Here is a 15,069-nt window from a genome sequence, read left to right on the forward strand (position 1 = left end):
TTTTTTTACTAACGTGTTTTGACTACTTTGTCTTAGAAAAAATCGCAAAAAAGGCAGATAACACTGTTAACGATGCATACAACTCTGTAATTCGAGGGGATCAACCTCATTTCAAGGACTCAATCAGTGACACCCGCAATGAGGGGAATGACGCCACGCCGGTGCATGAGAAACGGTACCCTCGATAGGTTCGGGAGAGAACTCCCAATGATGTTAACGAGGTGAAAGTAGCAGATTCTGTGAGGATCCTGCAAGAGCAATATGCAATCATTGTAGGCCATCTCACGCGGTAGGATCAGGTTATGATGGAACTGAAGCAAGCGCTATCAGGTGCTTCAAATAATGCAAATAGGCGCGATCTGATTCCTCCCATTGTTCCCGCAGACCAAACAACATAGAGGGTCGGTAACAACACTCCCAAGGGTGAAGTTGGCTCCGATGGGGCTGGGCGGAGCAGATCAAGTCTTAATAATGAGAACAGTTCATTCAAAGATGAGCTTTTACGGTTCATGAGGGAAGTAAATACTCGCATGGATTAAATTCCAGGCGCACCACAATTATTGAAAGGCCCAAACTCGAAGAAGTATATTCAATTACTATACAAGCCAAGTGAGGCACCAGTACTGATCCCGAAGCGTTTCAAAATGCCTGAGGTTCCAAAGTATAATGGAACTTCAGACCCACTGGAACATATTACCACCTACACAATGGCAGTGAAAGGAAATGATCTAGCTCCTCACGAAATTGAATTTGTGTTGCTAAAGAAATTTGGTGAAACTCTCACAAGGGGAGCCCAAACATGGTATTCATTACTGCCCGAGTATTCCATAGATTCCTTTGAGATGCTTGCGAATTCTTTCATTAAAGCTCATGCTGAGGCCAGAAAGATGCAAGCCCGGAAAGAAAGAATGTTGCTCCCAGTCGTCCCGGTTGAATGGGCAGCTGAAGCATTCACCAAAGGATTGAATCCAAGAAGTTCGGACGCTTCTCGAAAGCTGAAGGAAAGCCTGCTTGAGTTTCAAGCAACAACCTGGGCAGATGAGTCAAAGATAAGGACCCAAGATGACCAGGTAAGTTTTACATCATTGGCCAAAGGACGGGAGAAGAACAGAGAAAAATCAAATGATGACTATGACACAAATAGGCGGACTACGAGGGGTCGGTTTTTGCCCTACGAGCGTATCGAAGGCCATGGCAGAAATTTTCGAGCAGCAAACAAGTTCACCGTTGATGGAGGGACTGATCGTGGTCGAAACAAAAGATCACTTCAAGATAAAAAAACGTCGGGGTCTCGAGATCTTTCTTACTCCAAGTTATCAGAATATAACTTCAACGTCAGTGTAGTGGAACTGGTGTCAACCATGAGGAACATTAAAAGGGCACGATTCCCAAAACCTATGAGGTCCGATTCCGGCCAGAGGGATCCCTATTTATGGTATGCATACCATGGGACGAACAGTCACCGGGCAGGTGACTGCCGACATCTTCGGGATTAGGTGGAACACTATTGAAGAATGGTCACCTCTGAGAATTTTTGAGTAATCGAGCTAAGAACAATTACGGTCGCAATAGAGACAACGCGGAATCCTCGAAAGCAGGAGAGGAAACCCCATGCCAAACTATAAACATGATCTTTGGGGGTAACGAGATTAACGGGTCACCTTTTTGGAGGCAAAGAAGACTAAAGTATCGATAACTCACAGCAAAAGACTCTGGGAGGACGATATCTCTTTCACGGAGGAAGACGCAGACGGATTACTATTATCACACAACGACACACTTGTAATCTCTTTAAATGTGTTAGATTTTAAAATTAAGTGTCCTCTAGTAGATCTAGGAGGTTTGTCCAATATCATACAATAGAGAGTATTGGAACAAGCTAAACTGTCACGACCCGAAATTCCCTCCTTCGGACTGTGATGGTGCCTAAGATTTCACTTGCTAGGCAAGCCAACGTTAGAATAATATTAACGTTGCGGAAGTAATGTCTGAAATATAGTGAATAATCCATAAAAACAACGATGTCTAAATACCATCCCAGAATTTGGTGGCACAAGTGCACGACCTTCCAGAATAATACAAAGAAGGGCTTGAATAAAATATAGCTTTCTGGAAATAAACACACAGCTAAAGTAAAGTAGACGGGGACTTCAGAACTGCGAACGCCGTGAAGTTATACCTCAAGTCTCCTCTGAGTAGCTGAAATCCGAGCAAGTCTATGGTATGTCGCTGAGACCAACTCCAAAATATGTACAAGAAGTACAAAGTGTAGTATCAGTACAAACGACCTCATGTTCTGGTAAGTGCAGAACCTAACCTCGACGAAGTAGTGACGAGGCTAAGGCGGGTCACTTACATTACTTGTACGCAATATTAGTAACAACAACAATAATAGAAATAAATCAGGTAACTCATTTATAATAATTGAATCCAATGCAGTAGTGATAACCAATTATCATTTCCATTAATTCTGTTGCTGCGTGCAACCCGCTCTCACAATATATTCACATTCAATTCTGTTGCAGCGTGCAACCCGCTCTCACAATATATTCATATTCAATTCTGTTGTAGTGTGCAACCCGCTCTCACAATATATTTATTTTTAATCCTCTCAGATAATTATTTTTAATCAAGTATATATAATGACTTTTAAATAAGTCAATTGCGGCGCGCAATCCGATCCCCCAAATATTGACTTTTAATAATTCTATTGCGGCGTGCAACTCGATCCTCCAATATGGACTTTTTAATAAGTCTATTGCGGCGTGAAACCCGATCCCCCAATATGGACTTTTAATAAGTCTGTTGCGGCTTGCAACCCGATCCTCCAATATATCTATTTCAATCAATTTTGTTGTGGCGTGCAACCCGATCCTCTAATATATCCATTTACCAATTCTTATAGAAGAAATTTCCTCAATAAATGCAACAATTAATATAAAATTATGAGAAAACAAGCATACAATAATTATGATTTAATTATGAAACAAACAATGACAAATAGCAAATTATTATGGAAATCAGGGAGAAAATAGGTAGTTTAATATTTAATATGCTAAATGTCAAATAACAATTAAGACACATAATTCAAATAGCATGTAACAATTAATGCAGGAATTCAAGAATTAATATTTGACAAAGAATAGGAGAGAAACAATTATTATAATAATTAATTCATGATTTACAACGATTTATGATTTTTCAATTAATTATGCAAACAATTCATTTGACGATGTATAGACACTCTTCACCTCGCCTATACGTCGTTCATATGCATTTCACATAACAAATAGTTTAAGGTTTCTATTCCCTCAAATCAAGGTTAATCACGACACTTAACTCGCTTTGCAAATTCCAATCAATTACTCGACCACAGCTTTTCCTTTTAAATTTGTCTCCAAAAGTTTCAAATCTATTCATAAACAATTCAATATACTCAATACGAATCATAGGAATTAATTCCATATGAATTTACTAATTTTTCGGATATAAATCCGAAATTCATTAAAATATTCGACAGTGGGAACCACATCTCATTTCTCAGAAACACTTACGAAATCCGAACACCCGTTCCGATACGAGTCCAACCATACAAAATTTATCAAATTCCGATGTCAAATGGACCTTCAAATCTTAAATTTTTATTTTTGAAAGATTTTATAAAAATCTGATTTTTCTTCCATACATTCACGGATTCATGATATAAATGAGTGTGGAATCATGAAATATAATCAATATAGGATAAGGAATACTTACCCCAATGTTTTCCCGTGAAAATCGCCCAAAAATCGCCTTACCCGAGCTCAAAAATGGAAAAGAGTTGAAAATGGGATTCGTCCCATTTTCCAAAACTTACGTTCTGTTTCTCGGATTTTTACCCTTCGCGAACGCAGTCAGTGCCTCACGTTCCCGAAGCACATTTTTGTGCTGCCAAAACTTTGCTCTTCGCGAACGCGAAGGCAATGTCGCGAACGCGATACACCCTACGCGAAGGCGAAGCTTTATCGCTTGGTGCCCGGCCAGGCCTCGCCTTCGCAAACGTGAACGCTTCCACACGTTCACGATGAACACTACCCTCTTCCCTTCGCGAACGTGGCCCTCTCTTCGCGAACGCGAAGTGTAATTTTTACCTGCCTCCAGTTTCTTCTTCGCGAACGCGAGCCCCCTGAAACCAACCCGAGCCCTCGGGGCTCCAAAACAAACATGCACCCAAGTCCTAAAACATCATACGAACTTCCTCGCGCGATCAAATCGTCAAAATAACACCAAGAACTACAAATCAGACACCAAATCAAAAGAAAATTTCAAGAAAACTTTAAAACTTATATTTTTACAACTAGACGTCTGAATCACGTCAAATCAACTCCGATTCTCACCAAATTCGGTAGATAAGTCATAAATATTATAGTGGACCTATACCGTGCTACGGAACCAAAATACGGACCCGATGTCAATAAATGCAACATTAGTAATTTCTTAAAAATCATTAAACTTTCAAGCTTTTAATATTTCATCAAAATTCCATATCTCGGACTAGGGGCCTCGGAATTCGATTCCTGGCATACGCCCAAATCCCCAATCATGATACGGACCTACAGGAATTGTCAAAACACTGATCCGAGTCTGTTTGCTTAAAATGTTGACCAAAGTCAACTCAGTTGAGTTTTAAAGCTCCATTTCACATTCTTATCCATTTTTCTCATAAAAACTTTTCGGAAAATTATATGGACTATGCACACAAGTCGAGGAATGATAAATGGTGTTTTTTGAGGTCTTATAACATAGAATTACTTATTAAATTTAAAGATGACATTTTGGGTCATCACATTCTCATCCTCTAAAACAAACATTCGTCCTCGAACGGAGTTAGAATAAAAGAGTACCTGAGCTGATGATTAAGTATGGATATTTACTCCGCATCTCCGACTCGGACTCCCAGGTAGATGCCTCTACCGGCTGACCTCTCCATTGCACCCGAACTGAAGGATAACTCTTATACCTCAATTGTCGGACTTGCCGGGCTAGAATAGCCACCGGCTCCTGCTCGTAAGTCAAATCTTTGTCCAATTGGACTGAGGTGAAATCTAACACATGGAACGGATCACCATGATATTTTCGGAGCATAGACACATGGAACACCGGATGAACCGTTGATAAACTAGGTGGTAATGCAAGCCTGTAGGCCACTTCACCCACCCTTTCAAGAATTTCAAAGGGTCCGATATACCTAGGGCTCAACTTGCACTTCTTTCCAAACCTCATTACACCTTTCATAGGTGAAACTCTGAGAATCATTCTTTCTCCAACCATGAATGCAATATCACGAACTTTACGGTAGGCATAACTATTTTGCCTAGACTGAGCTGTGCGAAGTCGATCCTGAATAATCTTGACCTTATCCAAGGCATCTTGTACCAAATCGGTACCCAATAACCGAGCCTCTCTCGGTTCAAACCAGCCGACTGGCGAACGACATCGCCTTCCGTATAATGCCTCATATGGATCCGTCTGAATGATCGACTGGTAGCTATTATTATAAGAAAACTCCGCAAGTGGCAAAAAATGATCCCAAGAACCTCCAAAGTCTATAACACAAGCGTGAAGCATATCTTCCAATATCTGAATAGTGCGCTCTGACTGTCCGTCTGTCTGTGGATGAAATGTTGTACTCAATTCCACTTGCGTGCCAAACTCACGGTGTACAGCCCTCCAGAAATGTGAGGTAACCTGCGTACCTCGATCTGAAATAATAGATATGGGCACACCGTGAAGGCGGACAATCTCACGAATGTAAATTTCAGCTAACCTCTCTGAAGAATAGGTAACTGCCACTGGAATGAAATGTGCTAACTTGGTCAACTTGTCCACAATGACCAAAACTGCGTCAAATTTTCTCTGACTCCTTGGGAGCCCAACAACAAAATCCATAGTGATATGCTCCCACTTTCACTCAAGAATTTCTAACTTCTAAAGCAAACCACCAGGTCTTTGATGCTCGTACTTAACTTGCTGACAATTTAGACACTAAGCTATATATGCAACTATATTCTTTTTAATTCTCCTCCACCGATAATGTTGCCATAAATCTTGATACATTTTAGGGATACCTGGATGAATAGAGTACCTGGAACTGTGTGCCTCTTCAAGAATTAATTCACAAAGCCTATCCACATTAGGCACACAAATACGACCCTGCATTCGCAGAACTCCATCTTCCCCCACAGCAACCTATTTGGAATCATCGTGTCGCACCGTGTCCTTAAGGACAAGTAAATGAGGATCGTCATATTGCCTCTCTCTGATACGCTCATATAAAGAAGACTGAGCGACTATGCAAGCCAGAACCCGACTAGGTTCTGAAACATCTAACCTCAAGAACTAATTAGCCAAAGTCTGAACATCTGCAGCTAATGGCCTCTCACCAACTGGAATATACGAAAGACTGCCCATACTCACACCCTTTCTACTCAAAGCATCAGCCACCACATTGGCCTTTCCGGGGTGATACAAAATGGTGATATCATAGTCTTTTAACAACTCCAACCATCTTCTCTGCCTCGAATTAAGATCTTTTTGTTTGAACAGGTACTGAAGGTTACGATGATCCGTAAATACCTTACACGAGACACCGTAGAGGTAATGCCTCCAAATCTTCAGCGCATGAATAATAGCTGCCAGCTCTAAGTCATGAACAGGATAATTCTTCTCGTGAACCTTCAACTGTCGCGATGCATATGCAATCACCCTGCCATCTTGCATTAATACTACACCAAGCCCAATGTGAGATGTATCACAATATACTGTATACGATCTTGAACCAGTGGGTAATACCAATACTGGCATCGTAGTCAAAGCAGTCTTGCGTTTCTGAAAACTCAACTCACACTCGTTTGATCATCTGAATGAGACACTTTTCTGGGTCAGTCTAGTCAATGGATTTTCTATAGATAAAAACCCTTCCACGAACCAACGATAATAGCCTGCTAAACCCAGGAAACTCCGGATCTCTATAACTGAAGTAGGTCTAGGCCAATTCTGAACAACCTCAATCTTCTTTAGGATCTACCTTTATGCCTTCTGCCGATACAACATGCCCTAAAAAGGCAACCGAGTCTAACCAAAACTCACATTTTGAAAACTTGGCATATAACTGATTATTCTTAAAAGTGTGAAGCATACTTCGAAGATGCTGCTCATGCTCCTCTCGACTGCTGGAGTAAATCAAGATATTATCAATGAATACAACCACAAAAGAATCCAAATAAGGCTTGAACACCCGATTCATCAAATCAATAAATGCTTCTGGGACATTTGTCAACCCAAATGACATCACTAGAAATTCGTAATGCCCATACCGAGTCCGAAAAGCTGTTTTAGGTACATCAGATGCCCTAATCTTCAATTGATGGTAACCAGACCTCAAACCGATCTTCAAAAATACCTTGACACCCTTAAGATGATCAAATAGGTCATCAATTCTTGGCAACGAATATTTGTTTTTGAAAGTGGCCTTATTCAACTGCCGATAATCTATACATATTCGCATTGAACCATCTTTCTTCTTTATAAATAATACCGGTGCACCCTAGGGCGAGACATTGGGTCTAATGAATCCTTGATCAAGAAAGTCTTGTAACTATTCTTTCAATTCTTTCAACTCCGGCGGGGCCATACAGTATGGTGGAATAGAAATGTACTGAGTGCCCGGAGCCAAATCAATACAGAAGTCAATACCTCTATCGGTGGCATCCCCGGCAAATCTATAGGAAATACTTCTGGAAATTCACGAACAACTAGTACTGAGTCCATAGAAGGAACATCCGTACTGGGATCGCGAATATAAGCCAAATAGGCTAGACACCCTTTCTCTACCATACACCGAGCTTTCATATAAGAAATAACCCTGCTGACAGAATGACCAGGAGTTCGTTTCCACTCTAACCGAGGAAACCCCAACATAGCTAAGGTCACTTTCTTGGCATGACAATCCAATATAGCATGATAAGGGGACAACCAATCCATACCCAAGATGACATCAAAATCTACCATATCAAGAAGTAGAAAATCCACACTAGTCTCAAGAATACTAATAGTAACCACACACGAATGATAGACATGATCTACTACAACAGAGTCTCCCACCGGTGTAGATACACACATAGAAGCACTCAAAAAATCACAAGGCACAACCAAATATGAAGCAAAATAGGAGGACATATAGGAATAAGTAGATCCTGGATCAAATAGAACTGAAGTATCTATGGCAAACTGGAATAATACCTATGATCACAGCATCATATGACTGGGCCTCAGGCCTAGCTGGAAAAGCATAAAATCGGGGCTGGCCCCCAACACTCTGAACTGCATCTCTAAGACGACCTCCATCTCTAATGGTCTGACCTCCACCTCTAATGGCCTGACCTCCACCTCTAACTGCCTGACCCCTAACTCTAGCTGGCTGAGCAGGCGATGAAGCAACCGACGCTGGTATGATGGCACGCGAATCTTGCCGAGATCTGTTACTCGCCAATCTAGGGCAATACCTCCTGATGTGACCAATGTTTCCATACTCACAACACCCATCCTGATGTCGTGGCTGCTGAAGTTGAAGCTGACCCAAATGGGTTGGATAACTACCGTATTAACCCTGGAGTGGCGGTGCACTGATAGGAGTTGAATCTGCACTAAATGCTGGCTATCCATAGTAAGGCATAATAGGATCGTGACTCTTTGAAGCACTGGGAGATGCATGAAGTGTTGAATAAAACGGTATGGGAGGATGACCCCTACCAAAATTACCCCTACCTTCATACGAGGCACCACCGAAACCACCGAACTGACGAGGCCTCTTATCAGACCTCAGCCCTCTCTCCTGTGCAAGAACCATCTCGATCCTCCTTGCAATATTAGCAGCCGCCTGAAAAGAAATCTCACTTACGGTATCCTTGGCCATGTGAAGTCTGATAGGGTGAGTGAGTCCCTTAATAAACCTCCTCACTGTCTCTCTCCCTCAGTAGGTAGTAAAAGAAAAGAATGACGGGCCAAATCCACAAAATGGGACTCATACTGAGTAATAGTCATACCGCCCTGCTGTAGACACTCAAATGTTTTGCGGAATTCCTCTCTCAGTGTGATAGGGAGGAACTTCTCCAGATATAGCTGAGAGAACTGCTCCCAAGTAAGTGCAGGCGATCCAACTGGTTGGGTCAATATATAATCTCTCCACCACCTCTTGGCGGAACCCGTCATCTGAAATATAGCAAAATCAACCTCTACCCCTAGCCATAGTTGTCATCTGGGGTTCTGGTCTGTGTCCATCGGTAGAGGTATTACGTGTTCTCACCATCTGCAGGAGAATAAGAATAGAATGGTTCAATCATCGATGATAGAATAAAATCGCACGACAGAATAAGAAAGAATTAATATTGTTCCTAAACTTCATAGCCTCTGAGAGATAAGTACAGACGTCTCCGTACCGATCCTTCAGACTCTACTAAGCTTGCTCGTGACTCGTGAGACCTATTTAACCTAGTGCTCTGATACCAACTGTCACGACCCGAAATTCCCACCTTCGGACCGTGATGACACCTAACATTTCACTTGCTAGGCAAGCCAACGTTAGAATAATATTAACCAATTTTTAAACAATTTTTAAATTTATTAATAACAAAGAACGGTTGCGGAAGTAAAGTCTGAAATATAGTGAATAATCCATAAAAACAACGATGTCTAAATACCATCCCAGAATTTGGTGGCACAAATGCACAAGCTTCCAAAATAATACATATAAGGGCCGGAATAAAATAAAGCTGTCTGGAAATAAACACACATCTAAAGTAAAGTAGACGGGGACTTCAGAACTGCGAACGCCGTGAAGTTATACCTCAAGTCTCCTCTGAGTAGATGAAATCCTAGCAATTCTATGGTATGCCGTTGGGACCTACTCCAAAATCTGTACAAGAAGTACAAAGTATAGTATCAGTACAACCGACCTCATGTACTGGTAAGTGCAGAGCCTAACCTCGATGAAATAGTGACGAGGCTAAGGCGAGTCAATTACATTACTTGTACGCAATATTAGTAACAACAACAATAATAGAAATATATCAGGTAACTCATTTATAATAATTGAAGCCAATTCAGTAGTGATAACCAATTATCATTTCCATCAATTCTGTTGCTGCGTGCAACCCGCTCTCACAATATATTCACATTCAATTCTGTTGCAGCATGCAACCCGCTCTCACAATATATTCATATTCAATTCTGTTGTAGTGTGCAACCCGCTCTCACAATATATTCATTTTTAATCCTCTCAGATAATTATTTTTAATCAAGTATATATAATGACTTTTAAATAAGTCAATTGCGGCGCGCAATCCGATCCTCCAAATATTGACTTTTAATAATTCTGTTGCGGCGTGCAACTCGATCCTCCAATATGGACTTTTTACAGTCTATTGCGGCATGAAACCCGATCCCCCAATATGGACTTTTAATAAGTCTGTTGCGGCGTGCAACCCGATCCTCCAATATATCTATTTCAATCAATTTTGTTGTGGCGTGCAACCCGATCCTCCAATATATCCATTTACCAATTCTTATAGAAGAAATTTCCTTTGACGATGTATAGACACTCTTCACCTCGCCTATACGTCGTTCACATGCATTTCACATAACAAATAGGTTAAGGGTTCTATTCCCTCAAATCAAGGTTAATCACGATACTTACCTCGCTTTGCAAATTCCAATCAATTACTCGACCACAGCTTTTCCTTTTAAATTTGTCTCCAAAAGTTTCAAATCTATTCATAAACAATTCAATATACTCAATACGAATCATAGGAATTAATTCCATATGAATTTACTAATTTTTCGGATATAAATCCGAAATTCATTAAAATATTCGACAGTGGGACCCACATCTCATTTCTCAGAAACACTTACAAAATCCGAACACCCGTTCCGATACGAGTCCAACCATACAAAATTTATCAAATTCCGATGTCAAATGGACCTTCAAATCTTAAATTTTTATTTTTGGAAGATTTTATAAAAATCTGATTTTTCTTCCATAAATTCACCGATTCATGATATAAACGAGTATGGAATCATGAAATATAATCAATATAGGATAAGGAACACTTACCCCAATGTTTCCCGTGAAAATCGCCCAAAAATCACTTTACCCGAGCTCAAAAATGGAAAAGGGTTGAAAATGGGACGAATCTCATTTTTCAGAACTTAAGTTCAGTTTCTCGGATGTTTACCCTACACGAACGCGGTCAGTGCCTCGCGCTCGCGAAGCACATTTTTGTGATGCCAAAACTTTGCTCTTCTGTAACGCTAAGGCAATGTCGCGAACATGAAGCCTTGCCAAATTTGGCCTTCGCGAACGCGATACACCCTACGCAAACACGAAGCTTTATCGCTTGGTGCCCGGCTAGGCCTCGCCTTGTACACAAACACGAACGCTTCCACGCGTTCACGACGAATACTGACCTCTTCCCTTTTCGAATGAGGCCCTCTCTTCGTGAACGCGAAGAGTAATTTTCACCTGCCTCCAGTTTCTTCTTCGCGAACGCAAAACCCCTCTCGTGAACGCGAAGAAGGATACCAGAAGCTGATTTCTGCAGTTTTTCCCAAGTCCAAAAAGGGTCCGTTAATCACCCGAAACCAACCCGAGACCTCGGGGCTCCAAACCAAACATGCACCCAAGTCCTAAAATATCATATGAACTTGCTCGCATGATCAAATCGCCAAAATAACACCAAGAACTACGAATCGAACACCAAATCAAAGGGAATTTTCAAGAAAACTTTAAAACTTATATTTTTACAACCGGACGTCCGAATCACGTCAAATCAACTCCGATTCTTACCAAATTCGGTAGACAAGTTATAAATATTATAGTAGACCTATACCGGGCTCCGGAACCAAAATATAGGCCCGGTGTCAATAAATCCAACATTAGTAATTTCTTAAAAATCATTAAGCTTTCAAGCTTTTAATATTTCATCAAAACTCCATATCTTTTACTATTTCATCAAAATTCCGGGCATACGCCCAAATCCTAAATCACGATACGGACGTACTGAAATTGTCAAAATACTGATCCGACTCTGTTTGCTTAAAATGCTGACCAAAGTAAACTCAGTTGAGTTTTAAAGCTCTATTTCAAATTTTAATCCATTTGTCTCATAAAAACTTTCCAAAAAATTATACGGACTGCACACGCAAGTCGAGAAATGATAAATGGTTCTTTCCGAGGTATTAGAACATAGAATTACTTATTAAATTTAAAGATGACATTTTGGATCATCACATAAACTCACTGGAAGCATTATTCCGGCGACAAAACTCCTCGTTGGATTCAACCTTGCGAGCGTGACGACCCGGGGGGAGATCTTGCTGCTCACAAATGCTGAAGGAGTAATGAAAACAACTCTCTTTGAAGTAGTGGATGGTGATATGGGATACAAAATCATCTTAGGAAAGACATGGTTACACGAGATGAAAGTTTTACCTTCGACGTATCACCAACTGCTAAAGTTTCCAACGCCCAAAGGAATCAAGCAGATAAGAGGCGACCCACCGGCAGTAAGGGAGATGAATGCAATCTCAGATTCTAGCAGCAAAGGAAAGGAACGCATGGCATAGCAATTACAGGAACCGGCGCCTACAAAATGCCATTGCTTCTCTACATTGCTCAATAAGAAGAACAATTTCGAATGGACGCCGGAGTGCCAGCAGGCTTTGAGGGACCTAAAGAAGTACTTATCAAGCCCTCCATTACTCTCAAAACCAAAAGAAGGCAAAACATTTCTAGTCTATCTAGCGGTTTTAAAAGTTGCGGTAAGTGCGTTTTTAGTCCTGGAGGACGAAGGTATGCAGTTTCCTATTTATTACATTAGAAAATTTTTTACGGGAGAAGAAAATCGCTACCCACATTTGAAAAAACTGGCCTTAGCTCTCGTAGCCGCCGCTCGAAAGCTGAAACCCTATTTTCAATGCAACCTAATAGTTGTGGTAAGTACTTTCCCTTTACGAAACATCCTTTATAAATGCGAGCTCTCGGGCAGATTGGCCAAATGAGTGAATTCGATATAGAATATAAATTGAGGACTGCAATTAAGTCACAAGTCTTGGTTGACTTCGTGGCCGATTTTAGTCCCGGACTGCTACCTTTGGCAACCAAGGAGGTAGTAATGGTGTCATAATCGACATCAGGGGTTTGGATCTTTTTTACAGATAGAGCCTTGAACGTAAAAGGGTCCGGGCTAAGAATAGTTTTAATCGCGCCTTCTGAGGAAACTTTAAGGCAAACCATTAGCATGATCCCTTGAACTAGCAACGAAGTAGAGTATGAAGCTTTGATTGTAGGGCTCGAATTGGCCAGGGACTTCATTCCGAGGTTATAGAAATCAAATGTGACTCACAGCTAGTGGTAAATCAGGTTTACAGGATCTTTGATAACAAAGAAGAATGTATGCAATAATATGTGGTAAAGGTCCAAGCTCTTTTGGAACGATTCCGTGAGAGGTCAATAACTCATATCCCGAGAGAGGATAATGCAGAAGCGGATGCATTAGTAAACATAGGTTCATCGATGGAAATAAAGGGATCGGAGTCCAGAACGGTGGTACAAATGATGAGCTCAGTCCTTGATACGGATGGTTACTACGAGGTGAATTCGGCTAATCTGGTTTGGGACTGGAGGAACAAAATAATCAACTACCTCGAGCACGGGAAGCTGCACGGCGATCCCAAAATATCACGGGTGTTACGCACCAAAGTTGCACGTTATAGCTTCATTAAAGGCCAATTGTATAGGAAATCTTTCCAAGGCCCGCTGTCCTGGTGTTTAGGAGCGTCAGAAGCTGACTATGTCATGAGAGAAATCCACGAAGGTATATGTGGCAATCACTCCAGCGCAGAGTCTTTGGTGCTGAGATTGATACGGGTAGGATATTACTGGCCTCGCATGGAACAAGACACCAAAGATTTCGTACGAAAATGTGATAAGTGCCAATGCAATGCATCACTAGTACATCAACCGGCAGAACCTTACATTCGGTTCTGTCCCCATGGCCGTTCATGAAATTGGGGGTGGACATCGTCGGACCGCTACCACCGGTTCCCGAAAAGGTAAGGTTTCTTTTAATTTTGACTGATTATTTTTCTAAATGGGTGGAAACGGGTTCTTATTAGAAGATCGGAGAACTCGAAGAACTCGATTTCCTGTGAGAAAATACATGAGTGTCGTCTATGGATATTACCGACCGACAATGCACAAAACCATTAATGACTGGTTTAAATGTCCTAAACACTTATCTGAATATGAATTTTTATATTCCCAGACTCCGCTCAAGCTTCCATTAAACAACAGTCCCAGGGTGAAGGTGTTGCAATCCAGTCATTTACCTAGGTAGAGCGGCAAAGAACTTATCCCAGTTACCATAAACAATCTCAAACGCATGTTTACGCCCGAAAAATGCCTTTCTTTTGGTAATGGTACATCTATATACCTGGCGGACAGATATTATACATTATTTAAACTTGTACCTTTTGGACGATTGAATGTGCGGAATCAAGACAAGGGAAATCAAGTCAACATTCAAGTTAAAATGATTCTCTCTGAATGTGTCCATTTCACAAGTATGGGTGCCAATGTATTTCTCCACAATCCAGATATTTGTTTTCAACTTTCTCGCATGTAGCATCCATGAACAAACTTGAAATCATCTACGATAAATAACTGTGTATACTTTCGGAGATGACTCATGAACCACAATCTCACGATACTCTTTTATGTTGTACATTTGCACTGCCCTGCTTAGGCGCGCTTTATCAGCAAAAAATATATTCTTTGACAACACCGTTTGTCTAGATTCATCCCACATTGCTGTCTGAAAGTCATCATGATCCCTTGTGAGGGCATCCACATCCGGCATATTGGGAAACTGATCAACGTAGGGAATATCCCTTGAATGAAATGGCACATAGGACTCGTACACTCTCGGACTAACGGGAGGTAGAGTCTGCATATATGGAGCACGCTCATTGGTG

This window comes from Nicotiana tabacum, chromosome 17, assembly GCF_000715075.1.
Source record: "Nicotiana tabacum cultivar K326 chromosome 17, ASM71507v2, whole genome shotgun sequence".
Taxonomy (NCBI): Eukaryota; Viridiplantae; Streptophyta; class Magnoliopsida; order Solanales; family Solanaceae; genus Nicotiana; species Nicotiana tabacum.